General features: G+C 31.6%; 1 long non-coding RNA gene across 1 annotated transcript in view; it reads left to right on the top strand.

The window, feature by feature from the left end:
• Nucleotides 1–5848: 5848 nt before the first annotated feature.
• Nucleotides 5849–15460, top strand: part of LOC124371081 — a 60873-nt gene continuing 51261 nt past the window's right edge. The window contains exon 1 of the long non-coding RNA XR_006923228.1: nucleotides 5849–6226. This is a non-coding gene — a long non-coding RNA (uncharacterized LOC124371081). The remainder of the gene's footprint in view (nucleotides 6227–15460) is intronic.

Consider the following 15460-nt stretch of genomic DNA (forward strand, 5'->3'; position numbering starts at 1 on the left):
AAGTCAACAGATAATTATTTTAGTTATTTATAAAAGCAAAAATGTGTGTTTATATATATGAAATTATTTTCTTTATACTTTATATATATATATATATATATATATATATATATATATATATAGGGTTTGTTTTTTCATTTGTAAGACTTTCTGCTGAGTGTTTTGGACAACTAAACATAAACAGAGACATTATAGTTCTTCAACCACTTATCATTAGTTTGAAACCCTCGGCGAAAATTCAAACGTGAACGTTCAGTGACAGAAAAGATCCAGTAAACGTAAATTTCAAGTTTAAGTGAGATTTATATTCAATCGCTACCTCAGTAAAACCACAAAAAAACCAACACCATGAAGAAGTTCACCTGAAGTTCTTGTTCTTGTTTTAGTCGCCTTTACCTTAAATCAACCAAGTTTTTACAATAACAACTAAAACTATAAAGGAAACCACTGTATTTAGCACAATTTTAGTTTCATATAAATTGTAAACTGTTCGTTATTCGAAGATAGTAAATTATGTGTAACGGGGTTACGACATTAGTAATCCACAGTGACAGGCCAATTTTTGCTTCTCTGCAAGCTTAGTGATATGAGTATACTTCATATACATAAAGTTTGCATACATTTGTACGTGAAAAAATAGTATTGTTGTAGTCAAACGATAATTTTAATATTAGTGGAATCCACGCTACTCTTAGTGGAATCAAATTACACAGCATCGAAAGGGATACAAAATGTAAAACTAGAATCTTTCCTTAAACTTTTTCCGGGCTCTTTATACCTAATACTGACAAAATTTACGTAATATTTTATTAAATGTCAGGCAATTACAAGGGAGAAAAAATCATTAGAAAAAGGCATAAATATAATTAAAAATATACTTACTTGCCTGGGGTCAGTTTTAGTGTGTAAATCTTAAGAAATAAAATTTTAGAAAAACAAATAATTATTTCATATTTTTAATCCATATTTATACTTTCCTACGTCGACCATCACCACAACTCTCAAAAATATGTTTTTGTTAAGATAAACCTTCCCAACAATTTCAAGAACCAGGTTGAGTACTTGAACTCTAACAATTGGCTCTGGCATACCACTTAAAACATTAAGCAAGTGAAGAAATACTTTTCAAAGTAAATAGCATAAGGGAGAAATTTTATAACATATTTGTGGCAACAAGCAATGGTGGCGCCAATTTAACAGTTTAATACGTCTATTATTACATTTGTAAACTCTCAACGTTTTTCTTTTCCTGTGTGTGTGTGTCTATGATACTATAAACATTTTCGTTCAGTATAAAAAGTCAAAATTAAGTACGTCTGAGGAAATACACACATATTTTGATTGTAAACAATGCAAAACAATCGCGTGTATAACTTCATTGTAGACGGATGTTTTTTCAATTTATGCAAATACTTAATTTAATCAACTGTACTGCCTCAGCGGTAATAATAATGGACATGTATGTATAGTGGCTGGTGCCCATACAGTAATTACATTTAGCTAAATATACAGGAAAATAATTAGTTTATAATACTTATGCTGTTCTACAGTCATGAATTGCTACAATCTAAACTCAAGGATTAATTGTTTAACACCAATATTCAGACTACATATACAGTCATACATACAAGACAACATCTACTTGAATTGTATTCAATGAAAATTGTGTTGTTTTGACTTATCCATTTGAAGAATATTCCAGTCAAAACAACAGAGGTTCAGCCGTGGTGTTGGGGTCATGGGACGGAAGAAGACTGAATATGAACTTTGCTAACTTTGTCCGTATCAACTTGAAGCAAAATTACTCACGATGCCACTGTACTAAACAAATTTTCAAAGAAACAAGGTATATAAATTGTGTTTTCAAGGTAACAAGGATTAATTATTGTTTATTTAGAAATAGACCATTCGTAAGGCTATGTTACAGTTATTTAAAATCTCAGGAAGAGAGCAAATCAACATGCTTACACTAAGATAGTTAATAAATGAATGAATATTTATTTCCTTATGGAAATAAAGATCACACATGTATAAGAAACAGGAAATGATTCCCAAATGGGCGTATCCTAATTAAAAAAGCTATTATTTAAAAATATTTGTATGGAAAGTATAATATATTGAGAGCATGTAATTGACAATGTAAATATGTATTAATGTAACGTATATACACTCATAATGTACAAAAAAAAGAAAAAAAACAAATACGTCATAGCTACAACAAATCAAGTGTTAGAGAATAAGATGGCTACCAGATACCAAAGGCAAAAACGATAATGTGATTCTGAATGATTAATAAATAATAAAAGTTTTAACTTAATTTCGCAAAAAAAGATTATATCGAAAACAGTTTGTTAGGAGGCTTGGAACCTCACACACTTATACACTCACGACACACATAACCAATATATCTCTCTCTCTCTCTCTCTCTCTCTCTCTCTCTCTCTCTCTCTCTCTCTCTCTCTCTTCCCCCTTTCTCTCCCTTTTCCTCTACCTACATTTACCACCATCAAAAGACACTCTCTCTCAACACACAATCCTACAAAGTTACAACATCATGACACTATCATACGCCAACCCACTGTAAATACTCCTGATGAACATAGGATCAACAACTAAGCTAGTGATGTCAATCATAGCTAGCATGTCACATCATCCATCTTACGATTAAGTATCTGTCAACATGACATAACTTTATAGTGCCATCATGGCAGCGTACAAGTATCTTACTATGTTGTATCACATTTTTGTAGAGACAGACAAATTTTCCTTTTCATTTTTATTCTACCCCTCCTATTTTTTATGCTAATACTAGTCCCATAACATGTCTGATCTTTACTAAACAGTTAAAATAGAATGGTTTGTACTGGACAAAATAGAGAGTAATAGTGACAGACAGGAGCTGCACTATCCCTCAATAAGAGACCGTTGTTGTCTTCCTAATAATAATAATAAATTTGAAATATTCAATTTTTAACAAGTAAATTGTTTGAAGTTATTTTTTTAAGTAGTAACCATAAAGTAACCAAAATATTAATAAATTGTTCTTTTATATAAGACTAGCTGTTACCCGCGGCTTTGCACGCAATCTTTAGAACCGAAGTCCTTACATTACTTAGTAAAAGCAATTATGCGCGATTAGCCGTGGGTAACAGCTAGTTCGTCAATAAATTTGTAGTATTTTATAACGAAAACTCTTGATTTTCAATAAAATACCAATTACAACCAGATACCCAGTTACCCACGGATTCGCACACGATTTCCTACAAAAGAAATTAGGACATAGGAGGCATATTTCTTTTGAAAGATACTCCAAGTTCATGATCTACATAAGATTTAAATTTTCAAACAGTCTCAATATGCACCTTTGAAATAACTGGAATTTTTCTCCAATATTGTATGATTTTTGTATACAATTGAACTATATTAGCCCAGCGTGGACAGGAGTCAAAAAGTCGGAATTCATTAGCGCACATACGATGTAATAAATGATGGCGCTCAATGTAATTTTGGCATATTGTAAACGAAAAAAGGCATATTTTAGGTACATATTATTACAGTCTAATGATTATGAGCTTCAGATGCTAAGCGAAATTGCGTATGGTTTTTATTTTAGGCTTTGCGCGTGTATCACTTCTGGATCGAATTAGTTATATCTCTGACGCCATGATTGAGCTTGCTTTGTTGTTTCGATTGAGAGAATATGTACGCACGGAGTTCTGAGAACCATACTTCTGTCAAAAAAAACAACTAAAGTTGGTTTTATTACACTCTTTATATTTGTAGCCAACGTAAGATAGTAATTTTGATATCTGCATTGCTCTTCTGATCAAGCACAAGCATGGTTTATATTAGGTAAATATTGCAGTTAAAGGTGAATTTTTAAGTCAAATTTGAATTATATTATCCGGATATTAAAGTCTATGTTTAACAGTGATTGTAGAAACAGTTGAAACAAAATTTTCTGTTTCTCTTTAGCTTACTCTATGCTTTCAAACTATAAGTGTAAAGAAATTGAAAATAGTAATTAAATGATATAAACGTATATTTATTTTGTCGCATTATATATGTTTACAAAGAACAGCTGATTAAATTTGAAAAGGCTCTTTCACTTAATAACATGTTTGCTGCAATGCATTTCTTACGGGTATTTCTGTAACTTTTAGCGACCAGTGGGGCGGAATCCTGAATCGGGAACGGGATAAAAAGTATCCTATGTCCTTCTCCCAGTTCTTAGCTACCTACCTACCAATTTTCAGTCAAATCGGTTCAGCCGTTCTTTACTTATAAATAGTGTAACTAAAACGACTTTTATATATATATATATATATATATAGATATGATGTATCAATGTTTGTAATTATTCATATAAAACATGAAGTAAATGTATTACTGTGTATTAATCATTAAATTGTTATAATTTAATATTCTGTCACATTGTATCTTACAAAGCTTCTGTAAATATATCATTTATAAAGACCTTAGTTTTATCGAAATGTTTTCATAACATAGATATCTTGTTAAAAAATTTAAAAGTTTTGATGCAGCAGTTGTCTTCAGCATATAATTAAATGTATATTATCGTTATTTATTGGCTGTTTCGTTATTGCTCCACTTTTGAAAGCCATTCTTTACTGCAATCTCCCATACATTTATAAGTGAAATTGTTATTAAAATGTCTGGAATGACAGAGTATTGATTTAACGAAACTAGTCTAAATTAGTAAGAAATTTGAGTACAATCACATGAGAATGTGTATAATATTCACGCAGTAAAAAGAAAATAACAGTATCGTAAATATTAACAACGCATCATTTCAGGGCAATCATTCGTTGTAGTACACTGCCTACCTCATTAGAACTATTTATTAAAACACACGTTTTTAACGTAACTCAAGGAACAAAAATGTGAATCTATCATTTACTGTAGTATGATATCTCAATAAATATCATCTTCAGCTTTTATGTATTTTATGGTTCAGGATACTTTATTTCTACATAGACATCATCAAGTTCTATGACTGTGCATGTTCAACTGTAGAATTTGGTTGAGCGTCATTGAAGCACTTAGTGGGCTGAAACAATTACGTTTATGTCTACTGAGAGATGTCAAGTTTTCTATTCTGTATCATTTATCTGTATGGCAGCATGGCGATAATGAAATGAGCTATATGATTAATATTTAGCATACAACTGTAGCGAAGCCTATTACGTAGCGTACTCGTACCTTGCATGTATAAACTAACAGTAAAAGAGATGGATGTGGTCTATGTAAAAACACAAAAATGGAACATGTAAGTTTGCGAAGTTTTAGGAAAATTCACAAGCAACAATTCTGGGCTAATCACAAGTAAACGTAATTGTCTACATTGATTGTAAAGCTACTGATATAATATATACAAATTAAGTATAAGTTGTATTTAATTTAATATATGTACTAAATGTCAAATCGTTTTAAAATTGAAAGTACGGGGCATATTTTTGAAATTTTCCAACAAGAAACCAATGGCAAGGTATTCTGAAAATGGTGACGAAAAAGTGAACTAGTTTTACTTTAAAAAAAGGATCGATAAAATACCAGCAAGTCCTACCCTGATGAAACTGCAGAAGATTTTAGTTTTAAGGAAACAAGAATCTAGCTCATCAAATTATGTGAATGACATATTCTTTTTGTTTATAATGTATTCTAGGAAACGTTGGTAATACTAATTTTACAAAGCGTTGCTGGATATAAAATGTATCATCAATACCATTTACATATTTTGTCAGCTATGCAACAGAGATTTTATTTACACATTTTACAACAGCTGGCTTTAATTAATGTGATTTTTTATGTTTACATTTATTTTATTCTTAATTCCAACGGGTTTCTAACGTATTAATTTATTATTTCCATTAAAACAAGTCACAGTGTATAAATAATTTCCAGTAAACTATTTCGGAGACATAAATCGGTCTCGTTGATCTAGGGTGAAACACTGTTTTATTTAACAAATCATACGTCATCATACAATCGTGTTCAAGAAACAAATTTTAATTTTTTGACCTGCGGTCTTAGTGGCTTGGTATAACGTGGACTTATATGTGCATTGTTGTCTCCCAGTGAGAGATTACAACAGTTAGTGCAAGTCAGCCTACTCGTCAACAGAAATCTGGAATTCTAACTAAACCTTATAATCTGAGTCTCCCAAGAAGGAACCTAAAGGTCCAGCTTGGCACTACTCTGAATGGTAAATCAAAATATATTATTTTTTTCCTCGATCGTAGTCTTGGTTATTTATATTTTGTTTATTGGAATTAGCACGAGTTAAAAAAGTATCATGAGTTGACAAATAAAATAATAAATTAATCTTTAGTTTTTATTTATTTTTACAAATCCTATATTACAAGTTTTTATTACCGTTATTTAGCAAACTCACAACAGGCATTCATAAATAGTAAATATTTGGTAATTTATCTATAGCGATAACCTAATGTGTATAGTAGACTTGTTGTTAGGGTATTTATTTACCTATTAAGAGAGGACGTTACAAGGTTTCGGGTTAGAATTGGGCAAAACATTTATTATTTTGGAACTTTTTATATGAGATTGCATGTAGTTTTGTTAAAATACTGACCGAGCCGGGCCGCTACTAAAACCTGGGTTAAATAATTACATCCGGATTGATTCCCTGTAATGCATATTTGAACTGATACCAAATCATGTTGTCACTTTAACTATTATTACTTAACAGTCACATTGACTTTTGTTTCTTCTAATGGTAAACCCGTGATAGAGTTTCATTTTATAACATTATCCATTGCTATGAATGTGGGCGTACCATTTCAAACGGGTGGCCAAATTAAGGGATGTTTATTTACAAATGATTTGTTCTTAAATTTCTCTTTGCTATTAGGGTACCTTTTAAGTTAGCCTTAAGATTAACTTAAGTTTCGGTAACACTCACCAAAATTCTACTGGTGATATGCACCTCAATTCGAAATGCATCTATTTTATCTATATCACAAGAAATATTCCTCAGTACCTTGGACAGTGCTTAAAACAATACAACTTTAAGAAATAATTGTGATACAATATACTTAATCACACTAGATATTTGATCAGATTTTTAGTAAGTTAGTATCTCGGAGTAATTAGGCCTAGTATCTTTAAGTACAAAATATATTTTGTCAGACCTTTAGTAGGTATCTCCGTAAATAATACTGGCCTTAATAGAATTTTTCACGATTCTGATCAAAAGCAACAAGGAAGCCTCATAATTATAAAACATATTCTTTATACGCAGTTATGAGATTTATTGACCCTTTATAATATTTAGATGTGATGATGGTCCAAAGGTTATGGATTATATGCTTGTTTTAGAGATGTACACTTATTAGTATATTTCATAATATTTCTTTGCAACTGGGAACACTGTAATTTTAATATTACTTTACATGTCGTCATATTATATTGTGGAAGTCACCAGATTTGTTTAAAGAGTTACAATACTAACCGTCAAGTCTGTCTATGGCGATTCACTATTAAGATGAAAAGATACAATTAATACAACTAATGAACTAATAATTGTCATGAGCAATTGTAATTAAATTAAGATTATAAACTATTCTCATATAAACATATACTCAACCCAATAATATTAGCGTGCTATTCTGAAAGAGCTATTGTAGCTGAATTGACTTTTAAATAAAGCAATGTGTTATCTACAGTACTGTATGTGTCGTGTGTGTATTAGTGTGAGTGAGGCGACCTCTACTTGAATCACCCTGTAACAATCAGAAAGAACAACATAAAAATCTAAAATTTATTATGATGTTAATCATAAGATTTGCGAAACCATTATATTTACAGAAGTATTTTAATAAAGTACAGATTTACAGTTAGTGTAGATTTTTCTAGCTCACAGACATCTGCTCATTCGTTTTAGTGTATATTTATCTTTTTATTAAACTTATATGCGTAATTTTAGTACATTTCGTATTTAAGTTGATACCATCCGTAAATGTTCGTGGTTACCGAGTGTGAAGTTTGGTCGCAGATGAATGAAATAAAACATTGTTTTATTGATTTTGCACTAATGTAATGGTATTACAACTTTAAGCTGTTAATCAAGGGGAGGGGGGAGGTGAGTTGAAGTGAGAATACGTTCAGATCCTCCCACAGCTGGATAAGAACCTCGTTCTCGGTTAATCCAGAATGAGATTTATCATTGACAAATTTTGTCAAGTCGTCACTGTCATTTACAATTTTCTGATAAATTTAATTTATATTTATCTTTAATCGGAATATTATAATTAATTATAATAGTCGTTTTCATCAAATTTATGTGTCTACACTTTTAGACTTCTTAGCTTTCTAATATACGTGTACGAGCGAATTTTACAATTTCCAATACGGATAATCGTGTATTGCTATGCTTTTTAATACACTCTAGAAAGATAAAAGTGTATATGGTATTTATTAAAATTTGTAATTTTTGTAAAAAAGTCATTAACTTAAATAAGTAAGAAGTAATGGTAAGATGATCACAGCATAATTCACTTGTTAGTAGTTAATATTTGTACTTGCTTGTGGACTATACACAATACTTGTTTTATATGGATTGATAAAGTCATATACAGTAGACAGAACAATATGCTCACTACTTTGCAGCTCAACGTTATGCAGAATTTCTACCGTATATAACAAAAGCTAAGACCAAGGCAATAAGTATATAATTTTGATTTACCAGTTTGAATAGTTTAGAATGAAGATGTAGTTCCATTTTTTAGAGTCCCGGATGATTGAAAGAAGTGTTTAAAAATCCAGATTTAAGTTAACGGCTGGTTTAACTTGCACTACCTGTAACCCCTCTTTGATATTATTCCAATTACAAATTTACATTACACCAAGCCACAGCAAATAAATATTAAAACTTGTACATGGTTTACATTGAGATGATGATAAATATTGCTAGGTAAAATACTACTAAACTATAGATTAATCGTAGTTATTTTTGAGTTGTGTTAACACTGTTATTTGGTTTGTTTGGCCGCTTCCCTAGATTTATTCTGAGTTTACTCAATACACTATCTTGAAATTGGTGATACCTTTTGGTGAAGATTTCAAAAACCGTAAAAAACATAATGCTAGTACTAAAATGAAAGGATATTTAACCTCGAACATAACCTTACTAAATGGAACCATATAAGAGTGCATCACGTAAGAGCAGTAAACCTGTATAGAAGTAATTAAAATGTAAATGGCCACACGTATGAAAGTCTTGGAGCCGGTTCCAGGAACAAACAAAACTGCCTCTAATTTGCCGCATTAGTTCATACGAAAGGGTTTCATTAAATTTGCAGGCTCACAAAGTTTTGTTTTTCCAAAGTATTTCAGCTCCGTACAGCACAATTTGGAAGACTACAATAGTAATTTTTATTTTAAAGGCATTACGAGAGTATATAATTTGTTGTCACAGTATTATATTCTTGATTGTAAGTGCAGATATACGAATAAAAAGAGTAGATTTCCTACAAAATATAAACATTAATAAGAAACCAATAGAGCTTTATTACAACCATGTTGTTGTAAGCCTGTCAGTACGTCTATCCATCCGTCCGTCCGTCTGTATGATAAGAGAAGTATATAACGAATTGTAATTTGGTTCAAATGTGATCTTTTTCCGAGGAAGAGGATAGTAATTGTTGAAAAGATAGATTTTTAGATTCTAAGTTATCTTAATTATACATACACTATGCTGAAGTTGCTATCTGGAATTCGGAGTAACTATGACACATGCATTGCACTTTTAAATTTATGCACTGCCCTTTATGATGCAAGAGACACGGAAAGATAAAGCTCACTGACCATGGTTTCCCAGGAGTTTGACTCGATCAGTTACAAATTTATGACAGCTAAAATGAGTTATTATGGATTTGGATATAATATGGTCAGGTTGCTCAACTCATAGCTGAGTGCAGCAGGTCACAACGCATGGCCCTTCGTAAGCGGCGTGGTGTGCCTCAGGGTAGTTGTTTGTGGCATATTCTCTTAAATAGGTACCCATATAATCTATAAAGATGTTTATAAGATTGCACAGTCCATCTATATGCAGTCGGTCGTCAGTTTCATATTTCATATAAAACTAGCGGACCCGGCGCGCTTCGCTGCGCATTTCAATAAGTTTCCCGCGGTTTCGCACGCAATTTCCCGTTGAAAACAGTACACTATATTCACTTATTCATTTTCTATCACATTCTAAACATTGCTGAGATAATTGATAGTCGTTCCTTCGTGAGCTTCTTGGGCGCATTATGAAGGTATGTACCACATTCCTGATACTTCTATCAAAAAAAAACAACTAAGGTTGATTTTATAACATTCTTTATATTTGTAGCCAACGTAAGATAGTAATTATGATATCTGCATTGCTCTTCTGATCAAGCATGAGCATGGTTTATATTAAATAAATATTGCAGTTAAAGGTGAATTTTTACGTCAAATTTGAATTGTATTATCTGGATAGTAAAGTCTATGTTTAACAGTGATTGCAGAAACAGTTTAAACAAAATTTGTCGTTTCTCTTAAGCTTACTCTATGCTTTAAAACTATAAGTGTAGTAATTAAATTATATATAAATATATTTTTTGTCGCATTATATATGTTTACAAAGAACAGCTGATTAAAAATTTGAAAAGACTCTTTCACTTAATAACATATGTTTGCTGCAATGCATTTCTTACGGGTATTTCTGTAACCAGTGGGGCGGAATCCTGAATCGGGAAAGGGATAAAAAGTATCCTATAACCTTCTACAGATCAAGACGAACAAATTAAAAAAAAAAATTAGGCGAATCCGTCCAGCCGTTTGTGAGTGGTGCTGTTACACACGAACAGTTTCATTTTTATATAATAGATTGTTGCTGTTGGTTGATGATATGAACGCTGATCTGTACATAATTATGGAATAGTCTGTCGGCTACGACCTCAAATTGCACATCCTCAAATGTTAGTTTTGCATATAGATCCACAACAAGAGAAGCATTGCCTCAATCAGCATAAGGTGCAGGTGATGACTGAAGGCTAGGCTCTGGTAGTTTGTGACAAGGTCAAAACACTGGGCATAGAGCTTAAAGGAGAGCTCATATTTTCTGATTACGTTGCCTACGTCATTTATCAATCCTATTGAAGGTTTAAGGGACTCTATAGGTTTAGAAAACTGTTACTGAAACCCGCCAAAGTACACCACATGCAGTCTGTCATTTTGTCAGATTTTATTACCGCTATGCACTATGTGAGAGTAGCCACGGGAAGGATTCTAAAGTTGCAGAACACTGGAGTAAGGTACATCTACTCACGTTTTGACCAAGTGTTCCACTTATCGTGAGGCTGTTTACCTGCCTCCTATGGAAGTCTTCTGCATTATACTGACTTGCAGGGTCCAATAAGTCCTGTCTCTAAAGGAGCCGCAGTACCTTAGTGAGAGACTTCGTTCCCGGGAAGAGGTTGCTGAACGATGTGTTAGTCAGCGTGGAATATTGAATGCCATATTAACATCCTAAATTTGAAGGATAACTTGAGACCATAAATAATTTCTCAAGGATACGTAAGGAAGACGATATTGTGACTAAGAAATATAGATGTATCTAGTCCTATTATGTTTCATTTCAGAAAAACGTCACAGGCATATGTTCGATATTCAGGAAGTACTGTTATAAACAGGGGAAACTATTTGTTAGCTTTAAATATTATTACCTTTTAATTGTGTTACCAGTTAGGTAGATTCCATATGTACATATTTATTAAAATCCACATCTGGATTGAATATAAATGGGAATATGCAATATAACGAGAGCTATTAAGTACCGTATTTGTAATTAGATCCAGATTGAATATGTTGCAAACACAGTATCACATAGTGTTAGTGATTTAATAATTAAACATTTTAAAATGGAGGAAATTTTCATTTTTGCTAATATTTTAATAACAATATTTTCCAACATATACCCATTTATGTTTTGTGATCCCTTCAAATTTAAAGATAGCGACCGTTCAAATGTTTAAAAGTAAATTAAATATCTTTACTGTAAGATAGAAATTAGATAAACCTTCAAATTGAATCAATGCAGTTTTACAATACTTTCATCTTTAATAAAGTAATAGGGAATAGGATATACCAACCAGGTTATTTGTTAATAAGTGAAGTATGGAAGACAATGCGATTCATTTTTGGTAGTGATTCACATATATATTACAATATAATTACCCAATTTATTACTACCGACATGAGTATAATCTTAACTATATTACATTATTGACTATTCTCATGTAAATATACTAAACAAATTAATATATGTGTGCCATTCTGAAACAAGAGTTTTAACCAAATTGATTTAAATATTTTAAGTAGAACAATACATTACCTAGTGTATGTGTCGTGTGTGTATTAGTGTGAGTGGGGGGACCTCCTGCCGTATTGGCCGCATCACTCTGTACCAATCATAAAAAACAGCTTGTAATAGTGTGTCATAATAAACCATAGAGTACCCTAAACCAATCTAATTACAGAAGTATACCTTAGTTAAATAAATATTTTTAATATTAAGTATAATCATGGAATAAATATGTAAACATAAGTCTAATATTAGCAGTTAAATTTAGTTACCTTAATATGTTGTGTTGTGGAGAATTATTGTTCTAGTTAAATGAAGTTTTACACGCACGCATACTTTAACACTTTCCCATTCAATCATCAGTCATACTTTGTGTATTTTGCAAACACACTTGGAGAGTGTTATGTGATAATGTCAAAGAGGGGACGACAAGCCAACGCAGGACCGAAGCCACCTGAAAATAATCAGAACAAAACCCTCGAATCACAAACATGACACTAATAAGTATTCTTTGTTTATAATACATTATAAAAGAATGTTTGTTAAGATTCGACTAAAACTGAAGTTTCAGAATGGCAATAAATTTACACCTTAAATGTCCCAAATACTTACGGTACTGTGTCATCTCGCACTGAGGATAAGTAATATAGTAGGCTGAAACATATTTTCAAATTAGTAATAAAAAATAATAATTCGATTATTAAAATAATACTTAGTATAGATAATATTGTTGTGGTTTAAAGTAAATGTACAAAAGTTCCGTTAGCTAAGTTGTATAACTTTGGATCTCAGCACAGGTTTTAAAATTAAAAGTTAATATATATGATATTAAAGTGGGATAGACCTTTCTTCAAATTCTGTTGGATTATTTACAGTCAAAACAAGAAAATGATAGTTTGATAAAACGTCGTGGATTTGATTTAATTACGGGTGAAATTTTTACGCAAGTATGTAGTGGGTTGTTAATGTAGATTCAACCCATATTTTAACACATTATGACAAATGCCTGAAAGTTTTTACATCATGTACAACATTTACTAATGTTCTTATTTCATGATATAGCAATTATGCCTGTTAATGCAGAGCTTTTCCACGAATGATAATCAATTTGACTTTTCCGGTTGATTTTGTAAGCATTATGTCGAACCAACGTCTTATTTCCACCAGTAAGTAAATAAACTATGTCATAATGTACATGAAAATTTATTGGAGTAAAAAATAGTGTTAAAAAATAATAGTCATGTTACGCATAGCATATTTGCTATGTTAAGAGAAAGAGCAGATTATTGGAAGACCTTATTTACAAAAACAAAGAATTGGTCAGTAGAAGGGGTCAAACGGACACATTTAAGCCATTAAGAAAGAAGGAGCTCGTGAATAAAGGCAGGAAAGAGACACGGCTGTTGTGTTATTAATTGAACAAATATAAATAAAACGGTCAATTGTGCCTACGATATCACAATATGTCAGTTTCACCACAATACGAAGGTTACGTGTAGAATAAAGCAGTATAATATCAGTATTCTAAACTCCCTGAAAGATCTCCTTATGACGCTCTAAGGTTAAATTGACTCTTACCAGTTTGTGTTTTGCAAAGGTTCCCTAGTATTTGAGTGCTAAGTTTGGATGGATAACGCCATAATATGACATTTTAAAGTTTAATTTTGAGGAAACATTTGAGGGATTATGTAGTTTATTCACGTCTATTACATCACTAAGGACATATCATCAATATGACCTGTCTCAGCTCAGCCTTCAATCAAGGTAAATCCCTATAAATATGCGGATGGAACACCTTAAAATAAAGCAGGTGCTGAAATTTCCTAATTCTCTTAAAGCAATAAATGATATTATTGGATTTTTAATAGTAAGTTTGAGTTTGAGTGCAATACTAAAAGCAAAGTATAGAATTGTCGGCATACTAAGTAAAGTTTTTAGTTTTGACACCATCATTCAATCTGTTGACGTATACCTTGAATGGTAAAGGCCTAATAATTGATTCCTGAGGGACTCTAAATGTAATTTGAATTTATATTTAACGAAAGTTTGTTAACTAGACAGTTTTATTCAGTAAACATGCTTCGTTTATGTGGTAAAAGGAAGCCACATGATTGAACAGCTATAGCTTATTTTTTCCAACTTGTGTAAAAGTTTGTATTACTCCACACAGTCAAATGCCTTAGCAATTTCTATATAAATAATTGAAGCAGGTTTACGTTATTACAAAATATTTAAAAAAATCAACAAGGTTATTAATTTTATCGATTAGATGTGGCTTAAATAAACACTGCTGTGGTTTAAAGAATGTAAGGTTTTCAAGCAGGCCTCTGGTATTTCGTATATATCTTTTCAACATTTTGCTGAAAACACAAGTAGAACTAAAGTGGAACGATATTTTCCGGTTAACCTCATATGCTCTTTTAAAAAACTAACTCGATATTTCAAGAAGTGAGGCGAAAAAATTCCTGATTCTAATAGGAAATTAAATAATCGAATGAGTGGTGTCAATAATTTCCTGGAACAAAACTCGAGTAACTACACGATTCCAATGATGTCACAAGTTTTCTTTGGTTCAATTGTCACATGAACTAAATAATTGAAAATAAGAACTTTATAATCATGTTACTTGGAAATTGAATCCGAATTGGTTTAGTGTGTTTTTAGAACTTACTAGAACCTAATCAAAAGAGGCTGAAATTAAATGCAAATTGAAATACAGTAATATAAATTTTAAATACGGCAAGAAAAGTATTATCCTATGATTACCCTGTGTCTCAGAGGCAGCATTAATAACAGTCGGGCTCTTATGTGTCGTAGTGGCCGGAGTCCATACAGTAATTACATGTACATAAAATATACGATACAATAATTCTTTTAGTATTTATCTGCTCTCCTACAGGTAATACGACTAATCTATGAGTTTCTACAGTCTAAACTTTAGGAATTACTGCTGTTAAACATAAACATTTAGACAACATCAACGTTAGTTAGTTTCAATAAACAATGTGATATATTGACTTACCCTTTTAAAACATTTTACAGTCAAAATAAGAGGCTCAACCGTGGTGTGAGGGTCTCAGATACGAAGAT

This window comes from Homalodisca vitripennis, unplaced genomic scaffold (genome assembly GCF_021130785.1).
Source record: "Homalodisca vitripennis isolate AUS2020 unplaced genomic scaffold, UT_GWSS_2.1 ScUCBcl_902;HRSCAF=3827, whole genome shotgun sequence".
NCBI classification, from domain to species: domain Eukaryota; kingdom Metazoa; phylum Arthropoda; class Insecta; order Hemiptera; family Cicadellidae; genus Homalodisca; species Homalodisca vitripennis.